Source organism: Macaca fascicularis, chromosome 16 (genome assembly GCF_037993035.2).
Source record: "Macaca fascicularis isolate 582-1 chromosome 16, T2T-MFA8v1.1".
Lineage (NCBI taxonomy): Eukaryota > Metazoa > Chordata > Mammalia > Primates > Cercopithecidae > Macaca > Macaca fascicularis.
The window spans coordinates 19804563-19818577 of record NC_088390.1 but is presented as its reverse complement, the minus strand read 5'-3'; the positions used below and the strand labels follow the sequence as shown (position 1 = coordinate 19818577).

The following is a 14015-nucleotide window of genomic DNA, read 5'->3' as shown; positions in this document are numbered from 1 at the left end:
CTAAAAAATGAATAAACTTTTTTTTAAATACAGGGTCTCGCTTTGTTGCCCAGGCTGGAGTACAGTGGCATGATCACAGCTCACTGTAGCCTCAGTCACCCAGGCTCAAGCAATCCTCCCACCTAAACTTCCTCAGTAGCTGGGACTACAGGCACGAACCACCATGCGCAGCTAATTATTAAATTTTTTATAGATATGGGGGTCTCACCATGTTGCCCAGACTGGTCTCGAACCCCTGGATTCAAGTGATCCTCCCTCAAACTCCTGGGCTCAAGTGATCCTCCCTGCATGGCCTCCCAAAGTGCTGGGATTACAAGCATGAGCCACTGTGCCCGGCTGGATAAACATTTTAAGTCACACTACAGTCATGGACAATCAGCCTTTTCAACATGCGGTATGGACAGTGAGTCCCAGGGTCTGCTTTTCCACACTGAAATACATGGGATGCTAAGGAGAAAGGTGTTTGCAAAGATATTTAAAAGCAGGAATATTTAAAATGAGGAAAAAACTATTTCTTCATGACTTTGATAATGCTGATAAAGACCATTTCTGTGATCTCAGGTGATTCACTCAAGTAGTGTATTTCAGTAATCATTATCTGGAACAGCCTGAATCTTAGCCAAAATATCATGATTTTTTAATGCTGTTATGATATCCTGATGATATGACCAAGCTGCAATGTAGGCAGCTAAATCTCCACCAGTTTGACTTCCCCGACAGTCGACAGTTTTCTTCACAAATTAAAGAAATACATTTATTTATTTATTTATTTATTTTTGAGATGGAGTCTCACTCTGTCACCCAGGCTGGAGTGCAGTGGCCGGATCCCAGCTCACTGCAAGCTCCGCCTCCCGGGTTTACGCCATTCTCCTGCCTCAGCCTCCCGAGTAGCTGGGACTACAGGCGCCCGCCACCTCACCTGGCTAGTTTTTTGTATGTTTTTTAGTAGAGACAGGGTTTCACCGTGTTAGCCAGGATGGTCTCGATCTCCTGACCTTGTGATCTGCCCATCTCGGCCTCCCAAAGTGCTGGGATTACAGACTTGAGCCACCACGCCCGGCCAGAAATACATTTTTTGATACATGATTGGCATATTTAAAAACTACACTGAAATGCTGCAAAATGATATAAAGAAACATTTTCCAGAATCAAATGCAATCGAAGAGTGGATTAGGAATCTACTCGCCATTATCAACTAAATAGAAACACTTGGGCTGGGTGTGGTAGCTCACATGTGTAATCTCAGCACTTTGGGGGGCCAAGCCAGGAGGATCACTTGAGGCCAGGAGCTGGAGACCAGCCTGAGCAACAATAGCAAGACCCTGTCTCTATGAAAAAAAGATTTTAATTAACCAGGCATGGTGGCAGATGCTTGTAATCCCAGCTACTCTGGAAGTTGAAGTAGGAGGATTGCATGAGCCCTCAAGTTCAAGGCTGCAGTGAGCCATTGTCATGCTGCACTACAGCCTAGGCGAGTGACAGACAAAGACCCTGTCTCAAAAACAAAAACAAGCAAACAAAAAACACTTAACCTTCCTGGTTGTTTTTTTTTTTTTTTTTTTTTTTTTGAGATGGAGTCTCGCTCTGTTGCCCAGGCTGGAGTGCAGTGGTGCAATCTTGGCTCACTGCAAGCTCCACCTCCCAGGTTCACGACATTCTCCTGCCTCAGCCTCCCGAGTAGCTGGGACTACAGGTGCCTGCCACCATGCCCAGCTAATTTTTTGCATTTTTAGTAGAGATGGGGTTTCACCGTGTTAGCCAGGATGGTCTCTATCTCCTGACCTCATGATCCACCCACCCCAGCCTCCCAAAGTGCTGGGATTACAGGCGTGAGCCACTGCACCCGGCCAACCTTCCTGTTTTTAAGTGTGACATGCTTGTTAACTCAGCAGCTGAAAGAATGCCGAAAGTGGCCTTCAGTAAAAAAAATTCACTATAATCTCTGCATCCATATTTAACCTGAATGCACATTCAGATTGATCAGTTAGAGTCAAAACACTTGTTATCATTCCTGATGACCTATCATTCTGGTTTCGGCTTTCTATTTCAATGGAAACAGAATAAGAAAAGAAATGGAATGGCTCTGGAAATTTGTCCTGGGCTATAGATACTATCAAAGATCACAAACAATGTGATCGCTCTTATAAATATAAAAAAGTATAATTAATTTTTAAACTACTTTTTTCTCTTCAGAGGATTTTACTTCAAGATAAAACATAACTTCTACCCATACTATGATTCCCAAGGTTGGAAAAAGTATTTTGCCTCATTCTATCCTTCAAAGAGGTCATAGCAATGCAAACGTCTGTAAAATACCTCTGCATAATTGTCAGAAACTATAGTTCAGAAATCATTGAAAATGCTTCTCCATTTTAAGCTTAGGTGAGGTTTGTAAGGAAGCCTCTGTGACAACTTATTCAATTTCTTGGGAGGTAAACTCCCAGACTCTCCCAGGGTCTCCTGTATTGATCTCATTTGGGGGGCCTCCTAAGCCCTTGAAGCACAATTGAAAAAGCCCTGGATCTCTTTTCTGCACATATCATCGCGGAATTCATTCGGCTTCCAGCAAGCTGACACTCCATGATACAAGCAGCCTCGCCCTTCTCCGGATGCCAATCCTTGCCACAGTTAGCTAGCATGAGGGGTTTGCTTCAGCGCAGGCCTCTGCGGGTTCCCAAGCCGCACCAGGTGGCCTCACAGGCTTGATGTCGCCATTGCACACTGAGCTCCTGGCAGGCTGTACCAATTTTTTAATTATTTAATATTATTTTTTAAATTATGGTGAATAGTTTGATATTCTGCTCTAAAATAGGCCCATAAATGCACAGCAGATATCTCTTGGAACCACAGTTTTCCACTGGAATAACTAAGTATTTTTCTTTAGTGGGGAGGGGATAGCATTAGGAGATATACCTGATGTAAATGACGAGTTAATGGGTATAGCAAACCAACATGGCACATGTATACATAAGTAACAAACCTGCATGTTGTGCACATGTAGAACATAAAGTATTAAAAAAAAAAAGATGCTGCTAAGTCTCTAAAGTCCAGATCCTCTACCTCTTTCCATCCCAAACTAAGACTTGGAATTTATAAGAGATCTAGCTAACAGAAATCCCAGATACATCATTGGTTCTTCCCAGAGTGTAGTCCTCCTAAAGAGGCTCAGCCCTGGGCAAGCCCCTGCATCCGAAGGGTAGGTCTGAGACCCACACAGCACATCCCAGGGTGCATGCCCCAGAGAGGCACTGAAACAGCTGAGCACAAGCCTGCAAGCCTGGAGAATTCTCACAGTCAGAAAGGAGGGGGCCCAGTGGGACTAACATAAAGAGAAAGGGAACACAGAGGAATGGATGGCACCAACAACTGACAAAGCCTTCATGGCCAATGAAAGCATTAGTGACGGGGCCAGAACCCTCATCCCCAAAGACTCTTCACTGCCTTTAGTGGAAAAACAATGGCTAGAGAGTGAAGTTATGATCATGTATAGAGAGGTAAAGTTACATTTTTATATTCTGACTCTGCTAATATGAAATTCCCTATCTGCTAGACTAAAAGTTTCAGGTACCCTCTTCAAATATCCCATTAGGTGCTAGAGATTTAAAACGAACAGAACACACATTGTCAGGATGGCTGTTACCAAAAAATCAAAAGACAACAACTATTGGCGAGGATGTAGAGAAACCGGAACTTTTGTGCACTGTTTATGAGAATGTAAAATGGAGCAGCCGCTATGGAAAAGAGTATGCAGGTTCCTCAAAGAAGTAAAACTAAGATGTGGAAACAACTAAATGCCCATCAGTGGACGAAGGGGTAGACAATATGTAGTATACACATACCATGGAATGCTATTCAGCCTCTAAAAAAAAAAAGGAAATTCTATAACATGCAACAGCATGGATTAATCTTGAGGACATTTTGCTAATGAAATAAGGCAGTCATAGAAGACAATTACTGCACAATTCCACTTATATGAGATACCAAAAATAGTCAAATTCATAGGATCAAAAAATACAATGGAGATTACCAGAAGCTGCAGGGAGGGAAATGGGGAGTTACCAATCAACGAACATAATGTTGCAGTTAAGCAAGATGAATAAGCTCTCAAGATCTACTGTACAACACTGTACCTAGAGTCAACAATAATGTATTGTACACTTAAAAATTTGTTGAGGGTAGATCAACAAATGTAGTAGATCAACAAATGTGGTTAAGTGTTCTTACCACAGTAAAGTTAAAAAAGAATATCAAGCCCAGGACTTCGAGACTAGCCTGGGTAACATGGTGAAACCCTGTCTCCACAGAAATTAGCCAGCTGTGGAGGTGCACTCCTAGGGAGGCTGAGGTGGGAGGATTGCTTGAGCCCAGGAGGTCAAGGCTGCAGTGAGCCATGATTGCGCCAATGTACTCCAGCCCAGGTGACAGAGCAAGATACTGTCCCCCTCCAAAAAAAAGAAAAAGTATGTCAAACATTTAAAAAGATCAGATATGCAAGAACAACAACAAAAAAGAGATGAACAGAGCATCGACCCTCATCTAGTGGAATTCTTGGTCTAACTGACAGACATTGAGAGACAATGACAGTGATGTGATCACAGCAATTACACAGGTATCCACTGGGGACTGCAGAAGAAAGGAGGAACGTTTAACTCTCAGAAAATAGAGAAAGCGTCAAAGAGTTGTGAAAGCCTTCCAAAACTAGAGAGAACTGCACACACCAATCACAGAAAGAGGAAAAGCCGTGGCAGATTCTGGGACCCACCAGCCATTTCTGATGGCTAAACTCAGTGCTGCAGGAGACACGGGAGCTGGAAAGCACACTGGGATCAAACCTCAAACAGCTTTGCCTGCATTGCTTAAGATGACTGGGCTTGATTAACTCTAGTCAATGGGGACAATTCAAGCAAAGAAGAAAGATGCTCAAATTCACATTTTAGAATTTCTTTTTATGGCAGTATGGGGAATAGATTAAAAAGGAGTGAAGCTGGAGGCAAGAAACTTGTTAAGAGGCAACTGAAACAGTCTAGATGAAAAATAATAAACTGAGAGAGTGACTAGGAAAATCAGAACAGGCTGAATCAACAGATACCTAGAAGAAAATAACAGGACTTGGTCACCAGTTAGATCTTGGAGAGGAAGGAGTTGTTTCCTCTTTTTCCCTAGGACTGGGAATACAGAAGGTTTGCCACGTGTATTGGTTATATGGTAGTGTGTAACAAATCACTGACAACCATTAGCAGCTTAAAACACAAAGGCTTATCTCACAGTTTCAGTGGGTCAGGAATCTAAGATAGGCTTAGCTGGCTGGTTCTGGCTCAGAGTTTCTCATGAGGTTGCAATCAAGATGTCAGCTGGGAGTGCATCATCTGAAGGCTCAGTTGGGGCTGGAGGGTCCACTTCCAATGAGTTCACTCACCTGCCTGACAAGGCAGTGCTGGTTGTTGGCAGGAGATCTCAGTTGCTTGCCAAGTGAGCCTCTCTATAGCATTGCTGGAACATCCTCCCCATCTGGCAGTTGGCTTCTCTCAGCACAAGTGAACTGAGAGAGAGAGAGCAAGGAGGAAGCCATAGTGTTCCTCCTACTCCTAACACTATGGACCTACTCCTAACACTCTCACTTCTGCCTTATTCTATTAGTTAGAAAGGGAACTAAGCTCCACCTCTTGAAATAAGAAATGTCAAAGAATTCGTGGATATATTTTAAAATCATCACACTAGGGAAGCGGATAATGGGTTCAATTAATGCTGAACTTGAAATGCCTGAGACATTCAAATGTCCAACAGGCAATGAACATACCCAGAGATAGTCATGACTTTAGCAAGAATAGAGGAAGCTCACAGAACTAAGGAGATCACAGAATTAAGGAGGAATTCAAAGGTAAAAGAAGTGGAGTCAGATTCCTCCTGAAAAGTGAACCATGAAAGGAACTTTAACTGCTGAGTTAAAGGTCAGAGTAGGAGATTTAGGTGGACTTCTTTTTTAAAGATAGGAAGTATATGAGCATGTTTTGAGGTAGAGGGAGAATAAATCAGTAGACAGGGAGAAGTAAAAAACATAAATGATAGGGGATAGTTGAAAAAGGTCTTGGCAGAATACCTTACCCACTGACTTGGGGCCAAGGGAGGGACCCTTCTTTGTTTGAGGGATAAGGAAAATGAGAAAGAATGGGTGCTATTTAGTGTGGCCCTGTCTCTAGGGCAAACGGATAGGTAACAAACTGTGTGTGTTAGGAATAGAGATGTGACCTCACGTTGAGATTCTCATCTCACATCCATTTCGTTGTTACCTGTATCTTCCTTCCTTCTCTTTTTGCTATATGCAGACTGCTGTTTTGTCTTCCTGGCCTGTTCCAGGTTTTAGCATTCTGGTGTATCTGCTACTCTGTCCCTAAATCTTTCTAGAGCCCATGCTCCTTCCTTGGATAGTGTTTGACTGGGCCACCTATCTAAGAAGTGATGCCTTCAGTTAGGCCAGAGAACCTCCTCTATGGAAATCTCCATCGGTGACCCTGACAGACTTGGTATCTTGGAGATGTCACTGCTCCCAGCCTGTGGTCTAGTAGAATTTCAGCCTAGGCCTCTAGGACTATGGATAAGGCATTAAAGTACCTTTGAACCAGAGTCTGTCATATTCCTCAACGTGGGACAGATGAAATAGTGGTAGTACTGGTGTTTCTGAGCTAGAACTCTGGTTTTATGTCTAGATTCTATGATGTATGACCTTTCAGAGGTACTAAAATTTGTTCCAATACAATGTTCAATACAAATGTAGTTCCTTTTCTGTTATGACCTCAACAAAATGTGACCAACTGCAGATGAACATTAAACTATGACAATTCCTGGAAATGAATACACTAATACCAGCAATCCCCCCATTTTAGCAGTTACCATGGTGATATTTGGCACAAATGGCCATTTATGGGTGCTTTGGTTAAAACCTACCATCTTATTAGGCACATGATATTAAAACTCATGAAATAATGGGTAAACTTCTTAAAAAACTTTTAATGAACAAAGTGATGAAGTGATAATATTTTAGCTACTATTTATAAAGTGACTATTACAGGTCAAACATTCTTCTAGGGTTTTTTGTTGAAGTTGTCACATTTAATCCTTAATAACCCACTAGGAGTCAGGTATTCTTTTTTCCCCTTTGGACAGTTGGGGAAATGGGGGTCAGAGAGGTTAGGTAATTTGGTCAGGGCCACACAACCTGCGTGTAGAAAATCTGAGATTCGTACAGGAGCTTATCAAACTCTGAAGTCCATGTTTCTCCTATTTTCCCACATTGCCTTTCTAATAAAAGGTAACTAAGGCTCAGCGTAACTATATTGACCTCCCACTGGATGCTGCCCCCAAAGTGAATCACTTTCACCCCACCCTGCTTGATTTTCTCCATAAAACTAATCACATCCTGACAATTTTTTATTTATTGCTGATCTCCCCCACTAGATTATAAACTCAATAAAAGCAAGGTCCTTGTCTGTTTTGTTCCCTGCTGAATATCAGTACCTAAAACGCTATCTAGCACAGAGCAAGTAATCAATAAATATTTGTTGAATGAATAAATAAATAAATGAAAAAATTCAAAGGAAGAAAAAGCACTAAAACAGATGTTTACCTAAACATACATTTTAAAAGAAAGCATGTAACAAATTCAGGACAGAATTTAAATAAGTTTTTTAAAGAAATAACCAAGTGCTAGCTGGGTACAGTGGCTCACACCTATAATCCTAGCACTTTGGGAGGCCAACGCGGGCAGATCACTTGAGGTCAAGAGTTCGAGACCAGCCTGGCCAACATGGTGAAACCTGTCTCTACTAAAAATACAGAAATTATCCAGGCATGGTGGCAGGTCCGTGTAAACCCAGCTACTCAGGAGGCTGAGGCAGGAGAATTGCTTGAATCAGGGAGGCAGAGGTTACAGTGGGCCAAGATTGCACCACTGCACTCCAGCCTGAGCGACAAAGCAAGACTCTGTGTGAAGGGAAAAAAAGAAAGAAAAAAAGAAAAGAAATGACCAAGTGCTTATTTGGGACATACTGTGCTATGTTTTTCCATGCATGCTATTTTCAGTAAAGCATTTAGCAAACTTGCAAGATCATAACAACAAATATATGCTTCTATAACTCTAAAATTGTGCTTAAAGAAGTTCCTCTTTACCAGCTCATGTATACATTAGTTTTCTAAGAATAAGCAGTAGCTTTTTCCCTGGAGAATATCCACAGCCAGTTTATTTAATCAAAGAAGGATGCTTACTAAGATGAAGCTATCAAGTGTGAGCCTACGTTGGGCCAGTTCATGTTAATATACTCCTAATGTACTCTGCCAATTTTACCTGAAAATTCATTTTCCACATTACCAGGGAGCCAGGGTAGGAGAATATAGAAGGACCATCCAAGAGTCCTTACTTCTGTCAGCAAAATCAATTCAAAGTAGGTAAGTAAACACATGCCCTAACAATGAATAGCAGATTGTGCTCAGAAGAATCATCTACAACATCTTACTTCGAAGGAACTACTGAAATATTCCCATAAGACTTCCCTCCAAAATGATTTTATTGACTTTGCATTTTAAAAAATATTTTAAGCCTAAATTTTAAAAGGTTTGATATTGGTACATGAATAGACAAACAGACATGGACTAGACCAAGAATTACAGGAATTTAATATATGATATTACAGGAATTTAATATATGATACAGCTGGTATTCCAAAGGAACCAACAAATGGTGTTCAGACAGCAGGATAAGCATCTGGAAAAACATACTTGGGCACCCTACTTTACTACCAACACCAGGAGTAACTGAAGGAGCACCAAATATTTACAAGAAAAAAATTGGCCAGACGTGGTGGCTCACACCTGTAATCCCAGCAATTTGGGAGGCCAAGGTGGGCAGATCACCTGAGGTCGGGAGTTCGAGACCAGCCTGACCAACATGGAGAAACCCCATCTCTACTAAAAATACAAAATTAGAAAGGCATGGTGGCACATGCCCATAATCCCAGCTACTCAGGAGGCTGAGGCAGGAGAATCGCTTGAATCCGGGAGGCAGAGATTGCAGTGAGCTGAGATATTGCACTCCAGCCTGGGCAACAAGAGCGAAACTCCATCTCAAAAAAATACATAAATAAAAATTTTTTTAGAATGAAAATAATACAATTAGCAGAAGAAAACACCATAGAATCCGTGGACTCTTAGCATGGGGAATGCCTATAATATAAAAACCCCGAAGTTATAAAAGAGAAAATCACCTACATACAAACCAAATCTTTCTACATACCTAAAACATAGCACAAACACAACTAAATAATCATAGTTGAATGAACTGGGAAAACAAAACTTGACTCATATCCAGACCGAGTTAATTTTCCTACACATAAAGAGTACCTATATAAACCCAACGAAAAAGCCACCACTAACCCAAAATAAAAATGTGATAGGTAACGAACAGGTAGTTCACAGTGAATACAAACGGCTCTTCAGCACATAAGATGCTCAGACTGACTTTTACTTCTTTATTTTTTGAGAGACAGGGTCTCACCATGTTGCCCAGGTTGGGCTCGAACTCCTGGGCTCAAATGATAGTATTAGGACTACAGGTGTGCTCCACCGCACCTGGCTCCTCAACCACCTGTATTAACAGGAAATGCTAAATAAAACTTTCAAATCTATTTTGCCTATTAGAATGGCAAAAATTTGAAACGCTTCGAACATCATCATGTTGGTGAGAATGTGAGGAAACTGGCACTCTCATGTTTTGCTGATAGCATATATATACTGACGGCTTCTATGGATAGCAATTTGGCAGTGTCTATCAAATGTACAAATGCATACATCCTTTGACAAGGCAATTCCACTCTAGGAATATGTTCTATATGGTTGTGCTTCCCGGGGCTGGGAACTGGAAGCTAAGGGACAGGGGCAGAAGATAATCTTCTTTTCCCTCCTTCCCCCTGTTAAACATGTTGAATTTTATATACTGTAATATGTTATTTTTTACAAAAGATAATTTTCAAGCTATATGTCTGGGAATTCTTTTTTTTTTTTTTTTTCTTTTCTGAGACAGGGTCTCACTCTGTCATCCAGGCTGGAATGCAGTGGTACGATCTCAGCTCACTGCAGCCTCAACCTCCTGGGTTCAAGCAATCCTCCCACCTCAGCCTCCTGAGGAGCTGGGACTACAGGCACGTGCCATCATGCTAATTTTTGTATTTTTGTATATACAGGGTCTCACTATGTTGCCTAGGCTAATCTCAAACTTCTAGGCTCAAGCAATCCACCTGCCTCGAGCTCCAAAGTACTGGGATTATAGATGTGAGCCACCACACCCCGCCCTGGGAATTCTTATAAAAGAAAAAATATCTACTCTCCCCTTCTGTTAAAGTCAAAACAGAGAAGGAAATTCAACCTATAATGAGAGTGGAGAATGGCCTCCACCCTGAACGACAGACACAAAGGCTATTTCCGAGACAGGAATTTGCTGAACAAGATCGAGGGAAGACGACAAGAATCAAGACTCACTTCTCTAGATCTTGAGCCGTTTTCAAATTTATCTCAGCTTAGTGACAGGCTAAAGCAAGGACTATCCTGCCCTGTGGGCCCTGCTCCTTACTGAAGGAAGATAAGGGACGTCAAGGACACCAATGGAGAAAAGCACGAACACCATTCCCTGATGAACATGACGTGAAGAAGGGCAAGAAGTGAAGCGGAATTGCTGAAGAAGTCAGTGAAAGCGGAGACTCATTTGGGGAAATGGAATATAGGAAATCCATGAAAGTGATTAAAGTTAGAGGCCGAGGCGGGGGGGATCACGGGGTCAGGAGATCGAGACCATCCTGGCTAACATGGTGAAATCCCGTCTCTACTAAAAATACAAAAAATTAGCCGGGCGTGGTGGCGGGCGCCTGTAGTCCCAGCTACTCGGGAGGCTGAGGCAGGAGAATGGCGTGAACCCGGGAGGTGGAGCTTGCAGTGCGCCGAGATCGCACCACTGCACTCCAGCCTGGGTGACAGAGCGAGACTCCGTCTCAAAAAAAAAAAAAAAAGGAAAGTTAGATATGGGAGATAAACATTCAACAGACACACAACTGCTAATTCTGAAGAGAACAAAACAAATGACACAGGAAAAGAAAATTTAAGATATAATACAGGAAAATTCTCCGGAAATTGAGTAACTGAATCTATAGCTTGAAAGGGTTCAGCATATGCCAAGAAAAATCAGTAGAGTCCAATCAGGGTAAGACACATCTAGCAAGGCTGGCGATTCTACCAACACAGAGAAAGACGTGGGCAGCCCATAATGCGGAAAAAGGCAGACCATCTGCAGTCTTCTCCAGAACACTGGAGTCTGAAGACAAAAGAATGCTGCCTACTCAGCCAGAAGGGAGAGAAGTGACCCAACACATCTTTACCAAGTTAGAATGTCATGCATTATTTAAAGGCAGCAAAAAGCCATGAAAGACATGAAAGAACACAAGCATTTATGACATGAAAGAACGCAAGCATTCTCACACTCAAGAATCCTTGAGGAAAATGTAGCCCTAATCCAGCTGACCAAAAAGTTAAATGTACATAATGTGCTCACTAGTGGAAATTTCATAGCTTCAAACCAGCCTGGTCCCATCTATCAGCATCGCTCGCCTGGCCTTCCTGCAATAGCCTCCTCCCAGTCTTGTCCCCTGGAGTCTACTCTCAGCATCAAGAGTGACCACATCAACACCCAAGTCAGAGCCCTCCAGTCCGCACTGGTCTACAAAGCCCTTCCCAATCCCCACCCCATATGCCCTCCGGGCCCTTGTGCCATGTCTCCTGCAGCCCTGGCCTCCTCACTGCCCCTCCTACACATCAGGAAGGCGACTCCTTGAGTCTTGGCTCTGGCCGCCTCCTCCACCTGCAGTGAGTTAACTCCCTTACGTACTCTAGGTCATTGCTCAAATGTCAGCATCTCAATGGGGCCCTCCCTGACCACCTTATTTAAATTCTACGTACTCTCCTTTACCCCATGGACCTCACTCACCCTATTCCACTTTTATTTTTACAATTTAGCACTTGTTCTCTTCTAATGTATTATAAGACTTACTTATTTATTACATTCATCCACCCCCTCTAGTACATAAATTCCAGAGGGGCAGGGATTTCTGTTTATTTATTCATTTCTTTATCTCAAGCACATAGAACAGTGCATAGTTCAGGGTATTCAATGTTATCAATGAATGAACTAGCAATAGTACCAGTTCCAGTTAGGTGCAGAATTAAATCTAAATAGAATTAAATCTCATGGCCTGGGTTAACTATGGATAGAAAATTAGACATAATTTTAAGAAGCCTAGAAAGAAAAATTAGCAATGTAAAAAAACATTAATTTGATAATAATAACAAAAATTCTGCCAGGCACTGTGGCTCAAACCTGCAATCCCAGCTACTCAGGAGGCTGAGGTGGGAGGATCAATTGAGACCAGAGTTCAAGACCCAGCCTAGGCAAAACGGCGAGAAACTGTCTCTTAAAAAATTAAAACTTAAATTTTTAAAAAAGAATTCTCAAAGCATCACAAAAACTGGAGATAAAGGTACAGGAAGTGTGAAGTAATATTACTATGCTAATGGTTTTTTTTTTCTTTTAGAAAGGTATAACCAAAAGATTTATTTCTCAAGTCGATAAATTGAGAAAGATAAGCATTATCTTCTAAGGGAGGGGAGGAAAAGCCAGACAAAACAAAATAAGATATAAATTACTTTCTAGTTGAAAATAAGAGAGTAGGAGTTATTTTGCATCACCTTACCTGTGACCCCCCCAGCCCAAAAAACGCTAGAAAGCATCATATCAGATAAAGTAGGAAAAACTGCCACAGTCTCAAACCACAAACTATGAGCACACACCTGGCCAATTCTGCCAAGTCTGGGCTCAGTCGGAGGAACGTGCTCAGAGCTAGGATGTACCACCTTAGACATTCTGCGGGATACAGATGTCCCTGGAAGGTCACACCATCTCAAAGGCACCTGTAATGCCCACCGATTACAGCCACCATATATGAGATTTTAAAGATAAAGAAAAAAAAAAACCCATTGAGCATCTAGGCAAAATAACCCAAGTTCCTCATAAGTGAAAAAAAAATTAGACTCTCATCAGATTTTCGCAACAGACAATAGAGTAACATCTTGAAGATACGCAAATAAAACATAAGCCATGGATTTTACAACCAACCAAACAGACCCTTGAGTATAAGGATCATAGATAAAACTGTTATGAGCATGGAAGAACTCAGGGAATATTATTGCTGTGGACTCTTCCTGAGGACTCTCCTAGAAAACAAACCTTACCAAGTAAAATGTCTAGAGAGACTTCACCATAAGGACTGGTAGTAAGTATTCAATACACATTTACCCACAGACTAAGACAAAATGATTATTATAAGGGAAACAGCAAAGTAAGAATTGTTTATATATGTTGACAATGTAGATTCAGCACAACCATCAAAAAGTACTAGGAGAAAATATACAGCCAGAGAGTGGGAAATGCCCTTTTACACACAGCATGAAGTCCAGAGCCATAAAGAAGAGATTTATAACTCTACTACAACAAAGTTTGAAACTTCTATATGACCCAAAACACCATAAACAAATTCAAGAAACAAACAAAAAACTGGAAAAAAAAATCTGCAATACATATGATTAATAAACTGCTATCACTAAAATATGAAGAGCTCTTTTAATCCGTTCTAAGACAAAGAGCCCACTTGAAAACGGGGGAAAAAAACACAGAGGAAATATGAAGGGCTAATATATATAGGTAAAAAGTTGCTCACTCGGCCGGGCGCGGTCGCTCAAGTCTGTAATCCCAGCACTTTGGGAGACCGAGACGAGCGGATCATGAGGTCAGGAGATCGAGACCATCCTGGCTAACCTGGAGAAACCCTGTCTCTACTAAAAAATACAAAAAAACTAGCTGGGCGAGGTGGCGGGTGTCTGTAGTCCCAGCTACTCGGGAGGCTGAGGCAGGAGAATGGCGTGAACCC

At 41.8% G+C, this 14015-nt stretch overlaps 1 protein-coding gene and 1 pseudogene across 12 annotated transcripts in view; both read right to left on the bottom strand.

The window, feature by feature from the left end:
• The window catches only part of SPECC1 (sperm antigen with calponin homology and coiled-coil domains 1), a 317948-nt gene that overhangs the window by 266015 nt on the left and 37918 nt on the right, over positions 1–14015 (bottom strand). The gene's annotated exons all lie outside the window — the stretch shown is intronic.
• On the bottom strand, positions 2344–2715 carry LOC135967896 (small ribosomal subunit protein mS37 pseudogene; annotated as a pseudogene).